An 18,704-nucleotide genomic window follows, 5' to 3' on the forward strand; every position below is an offset into this window, starting at 1 on the left:
AGTGTTCTCGTCATGACCGCTGTCCATGCTGGGCGCTGACGGTTTGGGCGCGCGGGCCACTTTCAGGTTAGGTATAACCTTACTGGTTGATTTCTTGACTCCGTTTTCTTTAAGAAAGCGTTTATAGAGCTTATCAATCTGAAGCGAATGAAGTGTTGGCGTTTTCACTCCTCTTACTCTTTTAAATGGCTCACTAGGGGCCTTATCGTTCCCTGATGATTCGGGAGAAATGCCACGTTTCCCGCCATGTGGGGACGCCATCTGGCCCGGCGACGTTTGGGCATTCCCCAAGAAACGAGAAAAAAATAACTTTAATCGCGGGTAAATATACGGAGCACAGAACAGCTTAATGTAGCCGCACAATTACTGTTGATCGCACTTGTATGCAATAATACTATCAGCACAAGCGGAAACCACGAAAAAGGAAATTAATGGGGAGCCTGCGGGCAGACGTCCATCACAGCACCACGAGAACTGGTGTTTCACAGACATAGAATGGTCGTTGGTAAAAATACGGTTTTATTTATCGAAGAAATTGGTAGTTACGTTGACAATGAGTGGAAATGAATTTCTGACAGGTCCGCACTACAAAAAAACCGACGGAGAAGTGAAGCTAAATAAAATAGTTAAGAATACTCACTGTCATAGTTACAAACTGCAAAAATGGAGGGGTATGAAAAAAATACTACCAACAACACGCGGTATTCCCAAGCGGTCACCCATCCAAGTACTAACCACGCCCAATGTCGCTTAACTTCAGTGATCGGACGAGAACTGGTGTTTTACAGACATAGAATGGTCGTTGGTAAAAATACGGTTTTATTTATCAAAGAAATTGGTAGTTACGTTGACAATGAGTGGAAATGAATTTCTGACAGGTCCGCACTACAAAAAAACCGACGGAGAAGTGAAGCTAAATAAAATAGTTAAGAATACTCACTGTCATAGTTACAAACTGCAAAAATGGAGGGGTATGAAAAAAATACTACCAACAACACGCGGTATTCCCAAGCGGTCACCCATCCAAGTACTAACCACGCCCAATGTCGCTTAACTTCAGTGATCGGACGAGAACTGGTGTTTTACAGACATAGAATGGTCGTTGGTAAAAATACGGTTTTATTTATCGAAGAAATTGGAACTAACATTAACAATGAGTGGAAATGAATTTCTGACAGGTCCGCACTACAAAAAAACGGACAGAGAAGTGGAGCTAAATGAAACAGTTTAGAATAGTCACTGTCATAGTTACAAACTGCAAAAACGGAGCGGTATGAAAAAAATACTACCAACAACACGCGGTATTCCCAAGCGGTCACCCATCCAAGTACTAACCACGCCCAATGTCGCTTAACTTCAGTGATCGGACGAGAACTGGTGTTTTACAGACATAGAATGGTCGTTGGTAAAAAAACGGTTTTATTTATCGAAGAAATTGGTACTTACGTTGACAATGAGTGGAAATGAATTTCTGACAGGTCCGCACTACAAAAAAACCGACAGAGAAGTGAAGCTAAATAAAATAGTTTAGAATAGTCACTGTCATAGTTACAAACTGCAAAAACGGAGCGGTATGAAGAAAATACTACCAACAACACGCGGTATTCCCAAGCGGTCAACCTTCCAAGTACTAACCACGCCCAATGTCGCTTAACTTCAGTGATCGGACGAGAACTGGTGTTTTACAGACATAGAATGGTCGTTGGTAAAAATACGGTTTTATTTATCGAAGAAATTGGTACTTACGTTGACAATGAGTGGAAATGAATTTCTGACAGGTCCGCACTACAAAAAAACGGACAGAGAAGTGGAGCTAAATGAAACAGTTTAGAATAGTCACTGTCATAGTTGGAAACTGCAAAATTGGAGCGGTATGAAGAAAATACTACCAACAACACGCGGTATTCCCAAGCGGTCAACCTTCCAAGTACTAACCACGCCCAATGTCGCTTAACTTCAGTGATCGGACGAGAACTGGTGTTTTACAGACATAGAATGGTCGTTGGTAAAAATACGGTTTTATTTATCGAAGAAATTGGTACTTACGTTGACAATGAGTGGAAATGAATTTCTGACAGGTCCGCACTACAAAAAAACCGACAGAGAAGTGAAGCTAAATAAAATAGTTTAGAATAGTCACTGTCATAGTTACAAACTGCAAAAACGGAGCGGTATGAAGAAAATACTACCAACAACACGCGGTATTCCCAAGCGGTCAACCTTCCAAGTACTAACCACGCCCAATGTCGCTTAACTTCAGTGATCGGACGAGAACTGGTGTTTTACAGACATAGAATGGTCGTTGGTAAAAATACGGTTTTATTTATCGAAGAAATTGGTACTTACGTTGACAATGAGTGGAAATGAATTTCTGACAGGTCCGCACTACAAAAAAAAACCGACAGAGAAGTGAAGCTAAATCAAATAGTTTAATATACTCACTGTCATAGTTACAAACTGCAAAAATGGAGCGGTATGAAGAAAATACTACCAACAACACGCGGTATTCCCAAGCGGTCACCCATCCAAGTACTAACCACGCCCAATGTCGCTTAACTTCAGTGATCGGACGAGAACTGGTGTTTTACAGACATAGAATGGTCGTTGGTAAAAATACGGTTTTATTTATCGAAGAAATTGGTACTTACGTTGACAATGAGTGGAAATGAATTTCTGACAGGTCCGCACTACAAAAAAACCGACAGAGAAGCGAAGCTAAATAAAATAGTTTAGAATAGTCACTGTCATAGTTACAAACTGCAAATACGGAGCGGTATGAAAAAAATACTACCAACAACACGCGGTATTCCCAAGCGGTCACCCATCCAAGTACTAACCACGCCCAATGTCGCTTAACTTCAGTGATCGGACGAGAACTGGTGTTTTACAGACATAGAATGGTCGTTGGTAAAAATACGGTTTTATTTATCGAAGAAATTGGTACTTACGTTGACAATGAGTGGAAATGAATTTCTGACAGGTCCGCACTACGAAAAAAAACCGACAGAGAAGTGAAGCTAAATCAAATAGTTTAATATACTCACTGTCATAGTTACAAACTGCAAAAATGGAGCGGTATGAAGAAAATACTACCAACAACACGCGGTATTCCCAAGCGGTCACCCATCCAAGTACTAACCACGCCCAATGTCGCTTAACTTCAGTGATCGGACGAGAACTGGTGTTTTACAGACATAGAATGGTCGTTGGTAAAAATACGGTTTTATTTATCGAAGAAATTGGTACTTGCGTTGACAATGAGTGGAAATGAATTTCTGACAGGTCCGCACTACAAAAAAAAACCGACAGAGAAGTGAAGCTAAATCAAATAGTTTAATATACTCACTGTCATAGTTACAAACTGCAAAAATGGAGCGGTATGAAGAAAATACTACCAACAACACGCGGTATTCCCAAGCGGTCACCCATCCAAGTACTAACCACGCCCAATGTCGCTTAACTTCAGTGATCGGACGAGAACTGGTGTTTTACAGACATAGAATGGTCGTTGGTAAAAATACGGTTTTATTTATCGAAGAAATTGGTACTTACGTTGACAATGAGTGGAAATGAATTTCTGACAGGTCCGCACTACAAAAAAAAACCGACAGAGAAGTGAAGCTAAATCAAATAGTTCAATATACTCACTGTCATAGTTACAAACTGCAAAAATGGAGCGGTATGAAGAAAATACTACCAACAACACGCGGTATTCCCAAGCGGTCACCCATCCAAGTACTAACCACGCCCAATGTCGCTTAACTTCAGTGATCGGACGAGAACTGGTGTTTTACAGACATAGAATGGTCGTTGGTAAAAATACGGTTTTATTTATCGAAGAAATTGGTACTTACGTTGACAATGAGTGGAAATGAATTTCTGACAGGTCCGCACTACAAAAAAACCGACAGAGAAGTGAAGCTAAATAAAATAGTTTAGAATAGTCACTGTCATAGTTACAAACTGCAAAAACGGAGCGGTATGAAGAAAATACTACCAACAACACGCGGTATTCCCAAGCGGTCAACCTTCCAAGTACTAACCACGCCCAATGTCGCTTAACTTCAGTGATCGGACGAGAACTGGTGTTTTACAGACATAGAATGGTCGTTGGTAAAAATACGGTTTTATTTATCGAAGAAATTGGTACTTACGTTGACAATGAGTGGAAATGAATTTCTGACAGGTCCGCACTACAGAAAAACGGACAGAGAAGTGGAGCTAAATGAAACAGTTTAGAATAGTCACTGTCATAGTTGGAAACTGCAAAATTGGAGCGGTATGAAGAAAATACTACCAACAACACGCGGTATTCCCAAGCGGTCAACCTTCCAAGTACTAACCACGCCCAATGTCGCTTAACTTCAGTGATCGGACGAGAACTGGTGTTTTACAGACATAGAATGGTCGTTGGTAAAAATACGGTTTTATTTATCGAAGAAATTGGTACTTACGTTGACAATGAGTGGAAATGAATTTCTGACAGGTCCGCACTACAAAAAAACCGACAGAGAAGCGAAGCTAAATAAAATAGTTTAGAATAGTCACTGTCATAGTTACAAACTGCAAATACGGAGCGGTATGAAAAAAATACTACCAACAACACGCGGTATTCCCAAGCGGTCACCCATCCAAGTACTAACCACGCCCAATGTCGCTTAACTTCAGTGATCGGACGAGAACTGGTGTTTTACAGACATAGAATGGTCGTTGGTAAAAATACGGTTTTATTTATCGAAGAAATTGGTACTTACGTTGACAATGAGTGGAAATGAATTTCTGACAGGTCCGCACTACGAAAAAAAACCGACAGAGAAGTGAAGCTAAATCAAATAGTTTAATATACTCACTGTCATAGTTACAAACTGCAAAAATGGAGCGGTATGAAGAAAATACTACCAACAACACGCGGTATTCCCAAGCGGTCACCCATCCAAGTACTAACCACGCCCAATGTCGCTTAACTTCAGTGATCGGACGAGAACTGGTGTTTTACAGACATAGAATGGTCGTTGGTAAAAATACGGTTTTATTTATCGAAGAAATTGGTACTTACGTTGACAATGAGTGGAAATGAATTTCTGACAGGTCCGCACTACAAAAAAAAACCGACAGAGAAGTGAAGCTAAATCAAATAGTTTAATATACTCACTGTCATAGTTACAAACTGCAAAAATGGAGCGGTATGAAGAAAATACTACCAACAACACGCGGTATTCCCAAGCGGTCACCCATCCAAGTACTAACCACGCCCAATGTCGCTTAACTTCAGTGATCGGACGAGAACTGGTGTTTTACAGACATAGAATGGTCGTTGGTAAAAATACGGTTTTATTTATCGAAGAAATTGGTACTTACGTTGACAATGAGTGGAAATGAATTTCTGACAGGTCCGAACTACAAAAAAACCGACAGAGAAGTGAAGCTAAATAAAATAGTTTAGAATAGTCACTGTCATAGTTACAAACTGCAAAAACGGAGCGGTATGAAAAAAATACTACCAACAACACGCGGTATTCCCAAGCGGTCAACCTTCCAAGTACTAACCACGCCCAATGTCGCTTAACTTCAGTGATCGGACGAGAACTGGTGTTTTACAGACATAGAATGGTCGTTGGTAAAAATACGGTTTTATTTATCGAAGAAATTGGTACTTACGTTGACAATGAGTGGAAATGAATTTCTGACAGGTCCGCACTACAAAAAAACCGACAGAGAAGCGAAGCTAAATAAAATAGTTTAGAATAGTCACTGTCATAGTTATAAACTGCAAATACGGAGCGGTATGAAAAAAATACTACCAACAACACGCGGTATTCCCAAGCGGTCACCCATCCAAGTACTAACCACGCCCAATGTCGCTTAACTTCAGTGATCGGACGAGAACTGGTGTTTTACAGACATAGAATGGTCGTTGGTAAAAATACGGTTTTATTTATCGAAGAAATTGGTACTTACGTTGACAATGAGTGGAAATGAATTTCTGACAGGTCCGCACTACAAAGAAACGGACAGAGAAGTGAAGCTAAATAAAATAGTTTAATATACTCACTGTCATAGTTACAAACTGCAAAAATGGAGGGGTATGAAAAAAATACTACCAACAACACGCGGTATTCCCAAGCGGTCAACCTTCCAAGTACTAACCACGCCCAATGTCGCTTAACTTCAGTGATCGGACGAGAACTGGTGTTTTACAGACATAGAATGGTCGTTGGTAAAAATACGGTTTTATTTATCGAAGAAATTGGTACTTACGTTGACAATGAGTGGAAATGAATTTCTGACAGGTCCGCACTACAAAAAAACCGACAGAGAAGTGAAGCTAAATAAAATAGTTTAGAATAGTCACTGTCATAGTTACAAACTGCAAAAACGGAGCGGTATGAAGAAAATACTACCAACAACACGCGGTATTCCCAAGCGGTCAACCTTCCAAGTACTAACCACGCCCAATGTCGCTTAACTTCAGTGATCGGACGAGAACTGGTGTTTTACAGACATAGAATGGTCGTTGGTAAAAATACGGTTTTATTTATCGAAGAAATTGGTACTTACGTTGACAATGAGTGGAAATGAATTTCTGACAGGTCCGCACTACAAAAAAACCGACAGAGAAGCGAAGCTAAATAAAATAGTTTAGAATAGTCACTGTCATAGTTACAAACTGCAAATACGGAGCGGTATGAAAAAAATACTACCAACAACACGCGGTATTCCCAAGCGGTCACCCATCCAAGTACTAACCACGCCCAATGTCGCTTAACTTCAGTGATCGGACGAGAACTGGTGTTTTATAGACATAGAATGGTCGTTGGTAAAAATACGGTTTTATTTATTGAAGAAATTGGTACTTACGTTGACAATGAGTGGAAATGAATTTCTGACAGGTCCGCACTACGAAAAAAAACCGACAGAGAAGTGAAGCTAAATCAAATAGTTTAATATACTCACTGTCATAGTTACAAACTGCAAAAATGGAGCGGTATGAAGAAAATACTACCAACAACACGCGGTATTCCCAAGCGGTCACCCATCCAAGTACTAACCACGCCCAATGTCGCTTAACTTCAGTGATCGGACGAGAACTGGTGTTTTACAGACATAGAATGGTCGTTGGTAAAAATACGGTTTTATTTATCGAAGAAATTGGTACTTACGTTGACAATGAGTGGAAATGAATTTCTGACAGGTCCGCACTACAAAAAAACCGACAGAGAAGCGAAGCTAAATAAAATAGTTTAGAATAGTCACTGTCATAGTTACAAACTGCAAATACGGAGCGGTATGAAAAAAATACTACCAACAACACGCGGTATTCCCAAGCGGTCACCCATCCAAGTACTAACCACGCCCAATGTCGCTTAACTTCAGTGATCGGACGAGAACTGGTGTTTTATAGACATAGAATGGTCGTTGGTAAAAATACGGTTTTATTTATTGAAGAAATTGGTACTTACGTTGACAATGAGTGGAAATGAATTTCTGACAGGTCCGCACTACGAAAAAAAACCGACAGAGAAGTGAAGCTAAATCAAATAGTTTAATATACTCACTGTCATAGTTACAAACTGCAAAAATGGAGCGGTATGAAGAAAATACTACCAACAACACGCGGTATTCCCAAGCGGTCACCCATCCAAGTACTAACCACGCCCAATGTCGCTTAACTTCAGTGATCGGACGAGAACTGGTGTTTTACAGACATAGAATGGTCGTTGGTAAAAATACGGTTTTATTTATCGAAGAAATTGGTACTTACGTTGACAATGAGTGGAAATGAATTTCTGACAGGTCCGCACTACAAAAAAACCGACAGAGAAGTGAAGCTAAATAAAATAGTTTAATATACTCACTGTCATAGTTACAAACTGCAAAAATGGAGGGGTATGAAAAAAATACTACCAACAACACGCGGTATTCCCAAGCGGTCAACCTTCCAAGTACTAATCACGCCCAATGTCGCTTAACTTCAGTGATCGGACGAGAACTGGTGTTTTACAGACATAGAATGGTCGTTGGTAAAAATACGGTTTTATTTATCGAAGAAATTGGTACTTACGTTGACAATGAGTGGAAATGAATTTCTGACAGGTCCGCACTACAAAAAAACCGACAGAGAAGTGAAGCTAAATAAAATAGTTTAGAATAGTCACTGTCATAGTTACAAACTGCAAAAACGGAGCGGTATGAAGAAAATACTACCAACAACACGCGGTATTCCCAAGCGGTCAACCTTCCAAGTACTAACCACGCCCAATGTCGCTTAACTTCAGTGATCGGACGAGAACTGGTGTTTTACAGACATAGAATGGTCGTTGGTAAAAATACGGTTTTATTTATCGAAGAAATTGGTACTTACGTTGACAATGAGTGGAAATGAATTTCTGACAGGTCCGCACTACAAAAAAACCGACAGAGAAGCGAAGCTAAATAAAATAGTTTAGAATAGTCACTGTCATAGTTACAAACTGCAAATACGGAGCGGTATGAAAAAAATACTACCAACAACACGCGGTATTCCCAAGCGGTCACCCATCCAAGTACTAACCACGCCCAATGTCGCTTAACTTCAGTGATCGGACGAGAACTGGTGTTTTATAGACATAGAATGGTCGTTGGTAAAAATACGGTTTTATTTATTGAAGAAATTGGTACTTACGTTGACAATGAGTGGAAATGAATTTCTGACAGGTCCGCACTACGAAAAAAAACCGACAGAGAAGTGAAGCTAAATCAAATAGTTTAATATACTCACTGTCATAGTTACAAACTGCAAAAATGGAGCGGTATGAAGAAAATACTACCAACAACACGCGGTATTCCCAAGCGGTCACCCATCCAAGTACTAACCACGCCCAATGTCGCTTAACTTCAGTGATCGGACGAGAACTGGTGTTTTACAGACATAGAATGGTCGTTGGTAAAAATACGGTTTTATTTATCGAAGAAATTGGTACTTACGTTGACAATGAGTGGAAATGAATTTCTGACAGGTCCGCACTACAAAGAAACGGACAGAGAAGTGAAGCTAAATAAAATAGTTTAATATACTCACTGTCATAGTTACAAACTGCAAAAATGGAGGGGTATGAAAAAAATACTACCAACAACACGCGGTATTCCCAAGCGGTCAACCTTCCAAGTACTAACCACGCCCAATGTCGCTTAACTTCAGTGATCGGACGAGAACTGGTGTTTTACAGACATAGAATGGTCGTTGGTAAAAATACGGTTTTATTTATCGAAGAAATTGGTACTTACGTTGACAATGAGTGGAAATGAATTTCTGACAGGTCCGCACTACAAAAAAACCGACAGAGAAGTGAAGCTAAATAAAATAGTTTAGAATAGTCACTGTCATAGTTACAAACTGCAAAAACGGAGCGGTATGAAGAAAATACTACCAACAACACGCGGTATTCCCAAGCGGTCAACCTTCCAAGTACTAACCACGCCCAATGTCGCTTAACTTCAGTGATCGGACGAGAACTGGTGTTTTACAGACATAGAATGGTCGTTGGTAAAAATACGGTTTTATTTATCGAAGAAATTGGTACTTACGTTGACAATGAGTGGAAATGAATTTCTGACAGGTCCGCACTACAAAAAAACCGACAGAGAAGCGAAGCTAAATAAAATAGTTTAGAATAGTCACTGTCATAGTTACAAACTGCAAATACGGAGCGGTATGAAAAAAATACTACCAACAACACGCGGTATTCCCAAGCGGTCACCCATCCAAGTACTAACCACGCCCAATGTCGCTTAACTTCAGTGATCGGACGAGAACTGGTGTTTTATAGACATAGAATGGTCGTTGGTAAAAATACGGTTTTATTTATTGAAGAAATTGGTACTTACGTTGACAATGAGTGGAAATGAATTTCTGACAGGTCCGCACTACGAAAAAAAACCGACAGAGAAGTGAAGCTAAATCAAATAGTTTAATATACTCACTGTCATAGTTACAAACTGCAAAAATGGAGCGGTATGAAGAAAATACTACCAACAACACGCGGTATTCCCAAGCGGTCACCCATCCAAGTACTAACCACGCCCAATGTCGCTTAACTTCAGTGATCGGACGAGAACTGGTGTTTTACAGACATAGAATGGTCGTTGGTAAAAATACGGTTTTATTTATCGAAGAAATTGGTACTTACGTTGACAATGAGTGGAAATGAATTTCTGACAGGTCCGCACTACAAAAAAACCGACAGAGAAGCGAAGCTAAATAAAATAGTTTAGAATAGTCACTGTCATAGTTACAAACTGCAAATACGGAGCGGTATGAAAAAAATACTACCAACAACACGCGGTATTCCCAAGCGGTCACCCATCCAAGTACTAACCACGCCCAATGTCGCTTAACTTCAGTGATCGGACGAGAACTGGTGTTTTATAGACATAGAATGGTCGTTGGTAAAAATACGGTTTTATTTATTGAAGAAATTGGTACTTACGTTGACAATGAGTGGAAATGAATTTCTGACAGGTCCGCACTACGAAAAAAAACCGACAGAGAAGTGAAGCTAAATCAAATAGTTTAATATACTCACTGTCATAGTTACAAACTGCAAAAATGGAGCGGTATGAAGAAAATACTACCAACAACACGCGGTATTCCCAAGCGGTCACCCATCCAAGTACTAACCACGCCCAATGTCGCTTAACTTCAGTGATCGGACGAGAACTGGTGTTTTACAGACATAGAATGGTCGTTGGTAAAAATACGGTTTTATTTATCGAAGAAATTGGTACTTACGTTGACAATGAGTGGAAATGAATTTCTGACAGGTCCGCACTACAAAAAAACCGACAGAGAAGTGAAGCTAAATAAAATAGTTTAATATACTCACTGTCATAGTTACAAACTGCAAAAATGGAGGGGTATGAAAAAAATACTACCAACAACACGCGGTATTCCCAAGCGGTCAACCTTCCAAGTACTAATCACGCCCAATGTCGCTTAACTTCAGTGATCGGACGAGAACTGGTGTTTTACAGACATAGAATGGTCGTTGGTAAAAATACGGTTTTATTTATCGAAGAAATTGGTACTTACGTTGACAATGAGTGGAAATGAATTTCTGACAGGTCCGCACTACAAAAAAACCGACAGAGAAGTGAAGCTAAATAAAATAGTTTAGAATAGTCACTGTCATAGTTACAAACTGCAAAAACGGAGCGGTATGAAGAAAATACTACCAACAACACGCGGTATTCCCAAGCGGTCAACCTTCCAAGTACTAACCACGCCCAATGTCGCTTAACTTCAGTGATCGGACGAGAACTGGTGTTTTACAGACATAGAATGGTCGTTGGTAAAAATACGGTTTTATTTATCGAAGAAATTGGTACTTACGTTGACAATGAGTGGAAATGAATTTCTGACAGGTCCGCACTACAAAAAAACCGACAGAGAAGCGAAGCTAAATAAAATAGTTTAGAATAGTCACTGTCATAGTTACAAACTGCAAATACGGAGCGGTATGAAAAAAATACTACCAACAACACGCGGTATTCCCAAGCGGTCACCCATCCAAGTACTAACCACGCCCAATGTCGCTTAACTTCAGTGATCGGACGAGAACTGGTGTTTTACAGACATAGAATGGTCGTTGGTAAAAATACGGTTTTATTTATCGAAGAAATTGGTACTTACGTTGACAATGAGTGGAAATGAATTTCTGACAGGTCCGCACTACAAAAAAACCGACAGAGAAGTGAAGCTAAATAAAATAGTTTAGAATAGTCACTGTCATAGTTACAAACTGCAAAAACGGAGCGGTATGAAGAAAATACTACCAACAACACGCGGTATTCCCAAGCGGTCAACCTTCCAAGTACTAACCACGCCCAATGTCGCTTAACTTCAGTGATCGGACGAGAACTGGTGTTTTACAGACATAGAATGGTCGTTGGTAAAAATACGGTTTTATTTATCGAAGAAATTGGTACTTACGTTGACAATGAGTGGAAATGAATTTCTGACAGGTCCGCACTACAAAAAAAAACCGACAGAGAAGTGAAGCTAAATCAAATAGTTTAATATACTCACTGTCATAGTTACAAACTGCAAAAATGGAGCGGTATGAAGAAAATACTACCAACAACACGCGGTATTCCCAAGCGGTCACCCATCCAAGTACTAACCACGCCCAATGTCGCTTAACTTCAGTGATCGGACGAGAACTGGTGTTTTACAGACATAGAATGGTCGTTGGTAAAAATACGGATTTATTTATCGAAGAAATTGGTACTTACGTTGACAATGAGTGGAAATGAATTTCTGACAGGTCCGCACTACAAAAAAAAACCGACAGAGAAGTGAAGCTAAATCAAATAGTTCAATATACTCACTGTCATAGTTACAAACTGCAAAAATGGAGCGGTATGAAGAAAATACTACCAACAACACGCGGTATTCCCAAGCGGTCACCCATCCAAGTACTAACCACGCCCAATGTCGCTTAACTTCAGTGATCGGACGAGAACTGGTGTTTTACAGACATAGAATGGTCGTTGGTAAAAATACGGTTTTATTTATCGAAGAAATTGGTACTTACGTTGACAATGAGTGGAAATGAATTTCTGACAGGTCCGCACTACAAAAAAACCGACAGAGAAGTGAAGCTAAATAAAATAGTTTAGAATAGTCACTGTCATAGTTACCAACTGCAAAAACGGAGCGGTATGAAAAAAATACTACCAACAACACGCGGTATTCCCAAGCGGTCAACCTTCCAAGTACTAACCACGCCCAATGTCGCTTAACTTCAGTGATCGGACGAGAACTGGTGTTTTACAGACATAGAATGGTCGTTGGTAAAAATACGGTTTTATTTATCGAAGAAATTGGTACTTACGTTGACAATGAGTGGAAATGAATTTCTGGCAGGTCCGCACTACAAAAAAACCGACAGAGAAGCGAAGCTAAATAAAATAGTTTAGAATAGTCACTGTCATAGTTACCAACTGCAAAAACGGAGCGGTATGAAAAAAATACTACCAACAACACGCGGTATTCCCAAGCGGTCAACCTTCCAAGTACTAACCACGCCCAATGTCGCTTAACTTCAGTGATCGGACGAGAACTGGTGTTTTACAGACATAGAATGGTCGTTGGTAAAAATACGGTTTTATTTATCGAAGAAATTGGTACTTACGTTGACAATGAGTGGAAATGAATTTCTGGCAGGTCCGCACTACAAAAAAACCGACAGAGAAGCGAAGCTAAATAAAATAGTTTAGAATAGTCACTGTCATAGTTACAAACTGCAAATACGGAGCGGTATGAAAAAAATACTACCAACAACACGCGGTGTTCCCAAGCGGTCACCCATCCAAGTACTAACCACGCCCAATGTCGCTTAACTTCAGTGATCGGACGAGAACTGGTGTTTTACAGACATAGAATGGTCGTTGGTAAAAATACGGTTTTATTTATCGAAGAAATTGGTACTAACATTGACAATGAGTGAAAATGAATTTCTGACAGGTCCGCACTACAAAGAAACGGACAGAGAAGTGAAGCTAAATAAAATAGTTTAGAATAGTCACTGTCATAGTTGGAAACTGCAAAATTGGAGCGGTATGAAGAAAATACTACTAACAACACGCGGTATTCCCAAGCGGTCACCCATCCAAGTACTAACCACGCCCAATGTCGCTTAACTTCAGTGATCGGACGAGAACTGGTGTTTTACAGACATAGAATGGTCGTTGGTAAAAATACGGTTTTATTTATCGAAGAAATTGGTAGTTACGTTGACAATGAGTGGAAATGAATTTCTGACAGGTCCGCACTACAAAAAAACCGACAGAGAAGCGAAGCTAAATAAAATAGTTTAGAATAGTCACTGTCATAGTTACAAACTGCAAATACGGAGCGGTATGAAAAAAATACTACCAACAACACGCGGTATTCCCAAGCGGTCACCCATCCAAGTACCAACCACGCCCAATGTCGCTTAACTTCAGTGATCGGACGAGAACTGGTGTTTTACAGACATAGAATGGTCGTTGGTAAAAATACGGTTTTATTTATCGAAGAAATTGGTACTTACGTTGACAATGAGTGGAAATGAATTTCTGACAGGTCCGCACTACGAAAAAAAACCGACAGAGAAGTGAAGCTAAATCAAATAGTTTAATATACTCACTGTCATAGTTACAAACTGCAAAAATGGAGCGGTATGAAGAAAATACTACCAACAACACGCGGTATTCCCAAGCGGTCACCCATCCAAGTACTAACCACGCCCAATGTCGCTTAACTTCAGTGATCGGACGAGAACTGGTGTTTTACAGACATAGAATGGTCGTTGGTAAAAATACGGTTTTATTTATCGAAGAAATTGGTACTTACGTTGACAATGAGTGGAAATGAATTTCTGACAGGTCCGCACTACAAAAAAAAACCGACAGAGAAGTGAAGCTAAATCAAATAGTTTAATATACTCACTGTCATAGTTACAAACTGCAAAAATGGAGCGGTATGAAGAAAATACTACCAACAACACGCGGTATTCCCAAGCGGTCACCCATCCAAGTACTAACCACGCCCAATGTCGCTTAACTTCAGTGATCGGACGAGAACTGGTGTTTTACAGACATAGAATGGTCGTTGGTAAAAATACGGTTTTATTTATCGAAGAAATTGGTACTTACGTTGACAATGAGTGGAAATGAATTTCTGACAGGTCCGCACTACAAAAAAACCGACAGAGAAGTGAAGCTAAATAAAATAGTTTAGAATAGTCACTGTCATAGTTACAAACTGCAAAAACGGAGCGGTATGAAAAAAATACTACCAACAACACGCGGTATTCCCAAGCGGTCAACCTTCCAAGTACTAACCACGCCCAATGTCGCTTAACTTCAGTGATCGGACGAGAACTGGTGTTTTACAGACATAGAATGGTCGTTGGTAAAAATACGGTTTTATTTATCGAAGAAATTGGTACTTACGTTGACAATGAGTGGAAATGAATTTCTGACAGGTCCGCACTACAAAAAAACCGACAGAGAAGCGAAGCTAAATAAAATAGTTTAGAATAGTCACTGTCATAGTTACAAACTGCAAATACGGAGCGGTATGAAAAAAATACTACCAACAACACGCGGTGTTCCCAAGCGGTCACCCATCCAAGTACTAACCACGCCCAATGTCGCTTAACTTCAGTGATCGGACGAGAACTGGTGTTTTACAGACATAGAATGGTCGTTGGTAAAAATACGGTTTTATTTATCGAAGAAATTGGTACTAACATTGACAATGAGTGAAAATGAATTTCTGACAGGTCCGCACTACAAAGAAACGGACAGAGAAGTGAAGCTAAATAAAATAGTTTAGAATAGTCACTGTCATAGTTGGAAACTGCAAAATTGGAGCGGTATGAAGAAAATACTACTAACAACACGCGGTATTCCCAAGCGGTCACCCATCCAAGTACTAACCACGCCCAATGTCGCTTAACTTCAGTGATCGGACGAGAACTGGTGTTTTACAGACATAGAATGGTCGTTGGTAAAAATACGGTTTTATTTATCGAAGAAATTTGTAGTTACGTTGACAATGAGTGGAAATGAATTTCTGACAAGTCCGCACTACAAAAAAACCGACAGAGAAGTGAAGCTAAATAAAATAGTTAAGAATACTCACTGTCATAGTTACAAACTGCAAAAATGGAGGGGTATGAAAAAAATACTACCAACAACACGCGGTATTCCCAAGCGGTCACCCATCCAAGTACTAACCACGCCCAATGTCGCTTAACTTCAGTGATCGGACGAGAACTGGTGTTTTACAGACATAGAATGGTCGTTGGTAAAAATACGGTTTTATTTATCGAAGAAATTGGTACTTACGTTGACAATGAGTGGAAATGAATTTCTGACAGGTCCGCACTACAAAAAAACCGACAGAGAAGTGAAGCTAATTAAAATAGTTTAGAATAGTCACTGTCATAGTTACAAACTGCAAAATTGGAGCGGTATGAAGAAAATACTACCAACAACACGCGGTATTCCCAAGCGGTCACCCATCCAAGTACTAACCACGCCCAATGTCGCTTGACTTCAGTGATCGGACGATAACTGGTGTTTTACAGACATAGAATGGTCGTTGGTAAAAATACGGTTTTATTTATCGAAGAAATTGGTACTTACGTTGACAATGAGTGGAAATGAATTTCTGACAGGTCCGCACTACAAAAAAACCGACAGAGAAGTGAAGCTAAATAAAATAGTTAAGAATACTCACTGTCATAGTTACAAACTGCAAAAACGGAGCGGTATGAAGAAAATACTACCAACAACACGCGGTATTCCCAAGCGGTCAACCTTCCAAGTACTAACCACGCCCAATGTCGCTTAACTTCAGTGATCGGACGAGAACTGGTGTTTTACAGACATAGAATGGTCGTTGGTAAAAATACGGTTTTATTTATCGAAGAAATTGGTACTAACATTGACAATGAGTGGAAATGAATTTCTGACAGGTCCGCACTACAAAGAAACGGACAGAGAAGTGAAGCTAAATAAAATAGTTTAGAATAGTCACTGTCATAGTTGGAAACTGCAAAATTGGAGCGGTATGAAGAAAATACTACCAACAACACGCGGTATTCCCAAGCGGTCACCCATCCAAGTACTAACCACGCCCAATGTCGCTTGACTTCAGTGATCGGACGATAACTGGTGTTTTACAGACATAGAATGGTCGTTGGTAAAAATACGGTTTTATTTATCGAAGAAATTGGTACTTACGTTGACAATGAGTGGAAATGAATTTCTGACAGGTCCGCACTACAAAAAAACCGACAGAGAAGCGAAGCTAAATAAAATAGTTTAGAATAGTCACTGTCATAGTTACAAACTGCAAATACGGAGCGGTATGAAAAAAATACTACCAACAACACGCGGTGTTCCCAAGCGGTCACCCATCCAAGTACTAACCACGCCCAATGTCGCTTAACTTCAGTGATCGGACGAGAACTGGTGTTTTACAGACATAGAATGGTCGTTGGTAAAAATACGGTTTTATTTATCGAAGAAATTGGTACTAACATTGACAATGAGTGAAAATGAATTTCTGACAGGTCCGCACTACAAAGAAACGGACAGAGAAGTGAAGCTAAATAAAATAGTTTAGAATAGTCACTGTCATAGTTGGAAACTGCAAAATTGGAGCGGTATGAAGAAAATACTACTAACAACACGCGGTATTCCCAAGCGGTCACCCATCCAAGTACTAACCACGCCCAATGTCGCTTAACTTCAGTGATCGGACGAGAACTGGTGTTTTACAGACATAGAATGGTCGTTGGTAAAAATACGGTTTTATTTATCGAAGAAATTTGTAGTTACGTTGACAATGAGTGGAAATGAATTTCTGACAGGTCCGCACTACAAAAAAACCGACAGAGAAGTGAAGCTAAATAAAATAGTTAAGAATACTCACTGTCATAGTTACAAACTGCAAAAATGGAGGGGTATGAAAAAAATACTACCAACAACACGCGGTATTCCCAAGCGGTCACCCATCCAAGTACTAACCACGCCCAATGTCGCTTAACTTCAGTGATCGGACGAGAACTGTTGTTTTACAGACATAGAATGGTCGTTGGTAAAAATACGGTTTTATTTATCGAAGAAATTGGTACTTACGTTGACAATGAGTGGAAATGAATTTCTGACAGGTCCGCACTACAAAAAAACCGACAGAGAAGTGAAGCTAATTAAAATAGTTTAGAATAGTCACTGTCATAGTTACAAACTGCAAAATTGGAGCGGTATGAAGAAAATACTACCAACAACACGCGGTATTCCCAAGCGGTCACCCATCCAAGTACTAACCACGCCCAATGTCGCTTGACTTCAGTGATCGGACGATAACTGGTGTTTTACAGACATAGAATGGTCGTTGGTAAAAATACGGTTTTATTTATCGAAGAAATTGGTACTTACGTTGACAATGAGTGGAAATGAATTTCTGACAGGTCCGCACTACAAAAAAACCGACAGAGAAGTGAAGCTAAATAAAATAGTTAAGAATACTCACTGTCATAGTTACAAACTGCAAAAACGGAGCGGTATGAAGAAAATACTACCAACAACACGCGGTATTCCCAAGCGGTCAACCTTCCAAGTACTAACCACGCCCAATGTCGCTTAACTTCAGTGATCGGACGAGAACTGGTGTTTTACAGACATAGAATGGTCGTTGGTAAAAATACGGTTTTATTTATCGAAGAAATTGGTACTTACGTTGACAATGAGTGGAAATGAATTTCTGACAGGTCCGCACTACAAAAAAACCGACAGAGAAGTGAAGCTAAATAAAATAGTTTAGAATAGTCACTGTCATAGTTACAAACTGCAAAAACGGAGCGGTATGAAGAAAATACTACCAACAACACGCGGTATTCCCAAGCGGTCAACCTTCCAAGTACTAACCACGCCCAATGTCGCTTAACTTCAGTGATCGGACGAGAACTGGTGTTTTACAGACATAGAATGGTCGTTGGTAAAAATACGGTTTTATTTATCGAAGAAATTGGTACTTACGTTGACAATGAGTGGAAATGAATTTCTGACAGGTCCGCACTACAAAAAAAAACCGACAGAGAAGTGTAGCTAAATCAAATAGTTTAATATACTCACTGTCATAGTTACAAACTGCAAAAATGGAGCGG

General features: G+C 39.8%; 36 non-coding genes and 24 pseudogenes across 36 annotated transcripts; all 60 read right to left on the bottom strand.

The window, feature by feature from the left end:
- Positions 1-686: 686 nt before the first annotated feature.
- On the bottom strand, positions 687-807 carry LOC143370565 (5S ribosomal RNA). The gene has a single exon (XR_013085672.1). It is a non-coding gene; the product is annotated as a 5S ribosomal RNA (ribosomal RNA).
- Positions 808-986: 179 nt separating this feature from the next.
- On the bottom strand, positions 987-1,107 carry LOC143370577 (5S ribosomal RNA). The gene has a single exon (XR_013085684.1). It is a non-coding gene; the product is annotated as a 5S ribosomal RNA (ribosomal RNA).
- A 179-nt stretch (positions 1,108-1,286) lies between these two features.
- On the bottom strand, positions 1,287-1,407 carry LOC143370588 (5S ribosomal RNA). The gene has a single exon (XR_013085695.1). It is a non-coding gene; the product is annotated as a 5S ribosomal RNA (ribosomal RNA).
- Positions 1,408-1,586: 179 nt separating this feature from the next.
- Positions 1,587-1,707, bottom strand: LOC143370847 (5S ribosomal RNA; annotated as a pseudogene).
- A 179-nt stretch (positions 1,708-1,886) lies between these two features.
- On the bottom strand, positions 1,887-2,007 carry LOC143370848 (5S ribosomal RNA; annotated as a pseudogene).
- A 179-nt stretch (positions 2,008-2,186) lies between these two features.
- Positions 2,187-2,307, bottom strand: LOC143370849 (5S ribosomal RNA; annotated as a pseudogene).
- A 181-nt stretch (positions 2,308-2,488) lies between these two features.
- LOC143370600 (5S ribosomal RNA) lies at positions 2,489-2,609 on the bottom strand. Its single transcript, XR_013085706.1, has one exon. It is a non-coding gene; the product is annotated as a 5S ribosomal RNA (ribosomal RNA).
- A 179-nt stretch (positions 2,610-2,788) lies between these two features.
- Positions 2,789-2,909, bottom strand: LOC143370612 (5S ribosomal RNA). Its single transcript, XR_013085717.1, has one exon. It is a non-coding gene; the product is annotated as a 5S ribosomal RNA (ribosomal RNA).
- A 181-nt stretch (positions 2,910-3,090) lies between these two features.
- On the bottom strand, positions 3,091-3,211 carry LOC143370624 (5S ribosomal RNA). The gene has a single exon (XR_013085728.1). It is a non-coding gene; the product is annotated as a 5S ribosomal RNA (ribosomal RNA).
- Positions 3,212-3,392: 181 nt separating this feature from the next.
- Positions 3,393-3,513, bottom strand: LOC143370635 (5S ribosomal RNA). The gene has a single exon (XR_013085739.1). It is a non-coding gene; the product is annotated as a 5S ribosomal RNA (ribosomal RNA).
- Positions 3,514-3,694: 181 nt separating this feature from the next.
- Positions 3,695-3,815, bottom strand: LOC143370646 (5S ribosomal RNA). Its single transcript, XR_013085753.1, has one exon. It is a non-coding gene; the product is annotated as a 5S ribosomal RNA (ribosomal RNA).
- A 179-nt stretch (positions 3,816-3,994) lies between these two features.
- LOC143370850 (5S ribosomal RNA) lies at positions 3,995-4,115 on the bottom strand (annotated as a pseudogene).
- A 179-nt stretch (positions 4,116-4,294) lies between these two features.
- Positions 4,295-4,415, bottom strand: LOC143370852 (5S ribosomal RNA; annotated as a pseudogene).
- Positions 4,416-4,594: 179 nt separating this feature from the next.
- On the bottom strand, positions 4,595-4,715 carry LOC143370657 (5S ribosomal RNA). Its single transcript, XR_013085764.1, has one exon. It is a non-coding gene; the product is annotated as a 5S ribosomal RNA (ribosomal RNA).
- Positions 4,716-4,896: 181 nt separating this feature from the next.
- LOC143370670 (5S ribosomal RNA) lies at positions 4,897-5,017 on the bottom strand. Its single transcript, XR_013085777.1, has one exon. It is a non-coding gene; the product is annotated as a 5S ribosomal RNA (ribosomal RNA).
- A 181-nt stretch (positions 5,018-5,198) lies between these two features.
- Positions 5,199-5,319, bottom strand: LOC143370682 (5S ribosomal RNA). The gene has a single exon (XR_013085788.1). It is a non-coding gene; the product is annotated as a 5S ribosomal RNA (ribosomal RNA).
- Positions 5,320-5,498: 179 nt separating this feature from the next.
- Positions 5,499-5,619, bottom strand: LOC143370853 (5S ribosomal RNA; annotated as a pseudogene).
- Positions 5,620-5,798: 179 nt separating this feature from the next.
- Positions 5,799-5,919, bottom strand: LOC143370694 (5S ribosomal RNA). Its single transcript, XR_013085799.1, has one exon. It is a non-coding gene; the product is annotated as a 5S ribosomal RNA (ribosomal RNA).
- A 179-nt stretch (positions 5,920-6,098) lies between these two features.
- On the bottom strand, positions 6,099-6,219 carry LOC143370854 (5S ribosomal RNA; annotated as a pseudogene).
- Positions 6,220-6,398: 179 nt separating this feature from the next.
- On the bottom strand, positions 6,399-6,519 carry LOC143370855 (5S ribosomal RNA; annotated as a pseudogene).
- A 179-nt stretch (positions 6,520-6,698) lies between these two features.
- Positions 6,699-6,819, bottom strand: LOC143370753 (5S ribosomal RNA). Its single transcript, XR_013085858.1, has one exon. It is a non-coding gene; the product is annotated as a 5S ribosomal RNA (ribosomal RNA).
- Positions 6,820-7,000: 181 nt separating this feature from the next.
- LOC143370705 (5S ribosomal RNA) lies at positions 7,001-7,121 on the bottom strand. Its single transcript, XR_013085810.1, has one exon. It is a non-coding gene; the product is annotated as a 5S ribosomal RNA (ribosomal RNA).
- Positions 7,122-7,300: 179 nt separating this feature from the next.
- Positions 7,301-7,421, bottom strand: LOC143370754 (5S ribosomal RNA). The gene has a single exon (XR_013085859.1). It is a non-coding gene; the product is annotated as a 5S ribosomal RNA (ribosomal RNA).
- A 181-nt stretch (positions 7,422-7,602) lies between these two features.
- On the bottom strand, positions 7,603-7,723 carry LOC143370716 (5S ribosomal RNA). Its single transcript, XR_013085821.1, has one exon. It is a non-coding gene; the product is annotated as a 5S ribosomal RNA (ribosomal RNA).
- Positions 7,724-7,902: 179 nt separating this feature from the next.
- Positions 7,903-8,023, bottom strand: LOC143370978 (5S ribosomal RNA; annotated as a pseudogene).
- A 179-nt stretch (positions 8,024-8,202) lies between these two features.
- On the bottom strand, positions 8,203-8,323 carry LOC143370857 (5S ribosomal RNA; annotated as a pseudogene).
- A 179-nt stretch (positions 8,324-8,502) lies between these two features.
- LOC143370756 (5S ribosomal RNA) lies at positions 8,503-8,623 on the bottom strand. Its single transcript, XR_013085860.1, has one exon. It is a non-coding gene; the product is annotated as a 5S ribosomal RNA (ribosomal RNA).
- A 181-nt stretch (positions 8,624-8,804) lies between these two features.
- Positions 8,805-8,925, bottom strand: LOC143370727 (5S ribosomal RNA). Its single transcript, XR_013085832.1, has one exon. It is a non-coding gene; the product is annotated as a 5S ribosomal RNA (ribosomal RNA).
- A 179-nt stretch (positions 8,926-9,104) lies between these two features.
- Positions 9,105-9,225, bottom strand: LOC143370858 (5S ribosomal RNA; annotated as a pseudogene).
- A 179-nt stretch (positions 9,226-9,404) lies between these two features.
- LOC143370859 (5S ribosomal RNA) lies at positions 9,405-9,525 on the bottom strand (annotated as a pseudogene).
- Positions 9,526-9,704: 179 nt separating this feature from the next.
- On the bottom strand, positions 9,705-9,825 carry LOC143370757 (5S ribosomal RNA). The gene has a single exon (XR_013085861.1). It is a non-coding gene; the product is annotated as a 5S ribosomal RNA (ribosomal RNA).
- A 181-nt stretch (positions 9,826-10,006) lies between these two features.
- Positions 10,007-10,127, bottom strand: LOC143370738 (5S ribosomal RNA). Its single transcript, XR_013085843.1, has one exon. It is a non-coding gene; the product is annotated as a 5S ribosomal RNA (ribosomal RNA).
- Positions 10,128-10,306: 179 nt separating this feature from the next.
- Positions 10,307-10,427, bottom strand: LOC143370758 (5S ribosomal RNA). Its single transcript, XR_013085862.1, has one exon. It is a non-coding gene; the product is annotated as a 5S ribosomal RNA (ribosomal RNA).
- Positions 10,428-10,608: 181 nt separating this feature from the next.
- On the bottom strand, positions 10,609-10,729 carry LOC143370749 (5S ribosomal RNA). The gene has a single exon (XR_013085854.1). It is a non-coding gene; the product is annotated as a 5S ribosomal RNA (ribosomal RNA).
- Positions 10,730-10,908: 179 nt separating this feature from the next.
- LOC143370980 (5S ribosomal RNA) lies at positions 10,909-11,029 on the bottom strand (annotated as a pseudogene).
- A 179-nt stretch (positions 11,030-11,208) lies between these two features.
- LOC143370860 (5S ribosomal RNA) lies at positions 11,209-11,329 on the bottom strand (annotated as a pseudogene).
- A 179-nt stretch (positions 11,330-11,508) lies between these two features.
- On the bottom strand, positions 11,509-11,629 carry LOC143370761 (5S ribosomal RNA). The gene has a single exon (XR_013085865.1). It is a non-coding gene; the product is annotated as a 5S ribosomal RNA (ribosomal RNA).
- Positions 11,630-11,808: 179 nt separating this feature from the next.
- LOC143370861 (5S ribosomal RNA) lies at positions 11,809-11,929 on the bottom strand (annotated as a pseudogene).
- Positions 11,930-12,110: 181 nt separating this feature from the next.
- Positions 12,111-12,231, bottom strand: LOC143370773 (5S ribosomal RNA). Its single transcript, XR_013085876.1, has one exon. It is a non-coding gene; the product is annotated as a 5S ribosomal RNA (ribosomal RNA).
- A 181-nt stretch (positions 12,232-12,412) lies between these two features.
- Positions 12,413-12,533, bottom strand: LOC143370785 (5S ribosomal RNA). The gene has a single exon (XR_013085888.1). It is a non-coding gene; the product is annotated as a 5S ribosomal RNA (ribosomal RNA).
- A 179-nt stretch (positions 12,534-12,712) lies between these two features.
- On the bottom strand, positions 12,713-12,833 carry LOC143370862 (5S ribosomal RNA; annotated as a pseudogene).
- A 179-nt stretch (positions 12,834-13,012) lies between these two features.
- LOC143370863 (5S ribosomal RNA) lies at positions 13,013-13,133 on the bottom strand (annotated as a pseudogene).
- A 179-nt stretch (positions 13,134-13,312) lies between these two features.
- On the bottom strand, positions 13,313-13,433 carry LOC143370759 (5S ribosomal RNA). Its single transcript, XR_013085863.1, has one exon. It is a non-coding gene; the product is annotated as a 5S ribosomal RNA (ribosomal RNA).
- Positions 13,434-13,612: 179 nt separating this feature from the next.
- LOC143370823 (5S ribosomal RNA) lies at positions 13,613-13,733 on the bottom strand. The gene has a single exon (XR_013085923.1). It is a non-coding gene; the product is annotated as a 5S ribosomal RNA (ribosomal RNA).
- A 179-nt stretch (positions 13,734-13,912) lies between these two features.
- Positions 13,913-14,033, bottom strand: LOC143370791 (5S ribosomal RNA). Its single transcript, XR_013085893.1, has one exon. It is a non-coding gene; the product is annotated as a 5S ribosomal RNA (ribosomal RNA).
- A 181-nt stretch (positions 14,034-14,214) lies between these two features.
- LOC143370797 (5S ribosomal RNA) lies at positions 14,215-14,335 on the bottom strand. Its single transcript, XR_013085899.1, has one exon. It is a non-coding gene; the product is annotated as a 5S ribosomal RNA (ribosomal RNA).
- A 181-nt stretch (positions 14,336-14,516) lies between these two features.
- Positions 14,517-14,637, bottom strand: LOC143370809 (5S ribosomal RNA). The gene has a single exon (XR_013085910.1). It is a non-coding gene; the product is annotated as a 5S ribosomal RNA (ribosomal RNA).
- Positions 14,638-14,816: 179 nt separating this feature from the next.
- LOC143370864 (5S ribosomal RNA) lies at positions 14,817-14,937 on the bottom strand (annotated as a pseudogene).
- Positions 14,938-15,116: 179 nt separating this feature from the next.
- LOC143370760 (5S ribosomal RNA) lies at positions 15,117-15,237 on the bottom strand. Its single transcript, XR_013085864.1, has one exon. It is a non-coding gene; the product is annotated as a 5S ribosomal RNA (ribosomal RNA).
- Positions 15,238-15,416: 179 nt separating this feature from the next.
- Positions 15,417-15,537, bottom strand: LOC143370824 (5S ribosomal RNA). Its single transcript, XR_013085924.1, has one exon. It is a non-coding gene; the product is annotated as a 5S ribosomal RNA (ribosomal RNA).
- Positions 15,538-15,716: 179 nt separating this feature from the next.
- Positions 15,717-15,837, bottom strand: LOC143370821 (5S ribosomal RNA). The gene has a single exon (XR_013085921.1). It is a non-coding gene; the product is annotated as a 5S ribosomal RNA (ribosomal RNA).
- Positions 15,838-16,016: 179 nt separating this feature from the next.
- LOC143370989 (5S ribosomal RNA) lies at positions 16,017-16,137 on the bottom strand (annotated as a pseudogene).
- A 179-nt stretch (positions 16,138-16,316) lies between these two features.
- Positions 16,317-16,437, bottom strand: LOC143370865 (5S ribosomal RNA; annotated as a pseudogene).
- A 179-nt stretch (positions 16,438-16,616) lies between these two features.
- LOC143370990 (5S ribosomal RNA) lies at positions 16,617-16,737 on the bottom strand (annotated as a pseudogene).
- Positions 16,738-16,916: 179 nt separating this feature from the next.
- On the bottom strand, positions 16,917-17,037 carry LOC143370762 (5S ribosomal RNA). Its single transcript, XR_013085866.1, has one exon. It is a non-coding gene; the product is annotated as a 5S ribosomal RNA (ribosomal RNA).
- Positions 17,038-17,216: 179 nt separating this feature from the next.
- On the bottom strand, positions 17,217-17,337 carry LOC143370825 (5S ribosomal RNA). Its single transcript, XR_013085925.1, has one exon. It is a non-coding gene; the product is annotated as a 5S ribosomal RNA (ribosomal RNA).
- A 179-nt stretch (positions 17,338-17,516) lies between these two features.
- Positions 17,517-17,637, bottom strand: LOC143370838 (5S ribosomal RNA). The gene has a single exon (XR_013085937.1). It is a non-coding gene; the product is annotated as a 5S ribosomal RNA (ribosomal RNA).
- Positions 17,638-17,816: 179 nt separating this feature from the next.
- LOC143370991 (5S ribosomal RNA) lies at positions 17,817-17,937 on the bottom strand (annotated as a pseudogene).
- A 179-nt stretch (positions 17,938-18,116) lies between these two features.
- LOC143370866 (5S ribosomal RNA) lies at positions 18,117-18,237 on the bottom strand (annotated as a pseudogene).
- Positions 18,238-18,416: 179 nt separating this feature from the next.
- LOC143370868 (5S ribosomal RNA) lies at positions 18,417-18,537 on the bottom strand (annotated as a pseudogene).
- Positions 18,538-18,704: the final 167 nt, after the last annotated feature.

Source organism: Andrena cerasifolii, chromosome 6 (genome assembly GCF_050908995.1).
Source record: "Andrena cerasifolii isolate SP2316 chromosome 6, iyAndCera1_principal, whole genome shotgun sequence".
Taxonomy (NCBI): domain Eukaryota; kingdom Metazoa; phylum Arthropoda; class Insecta; order Hymenoptera; family Andrenidae; genus Andrena; species Andrena cerasifolii.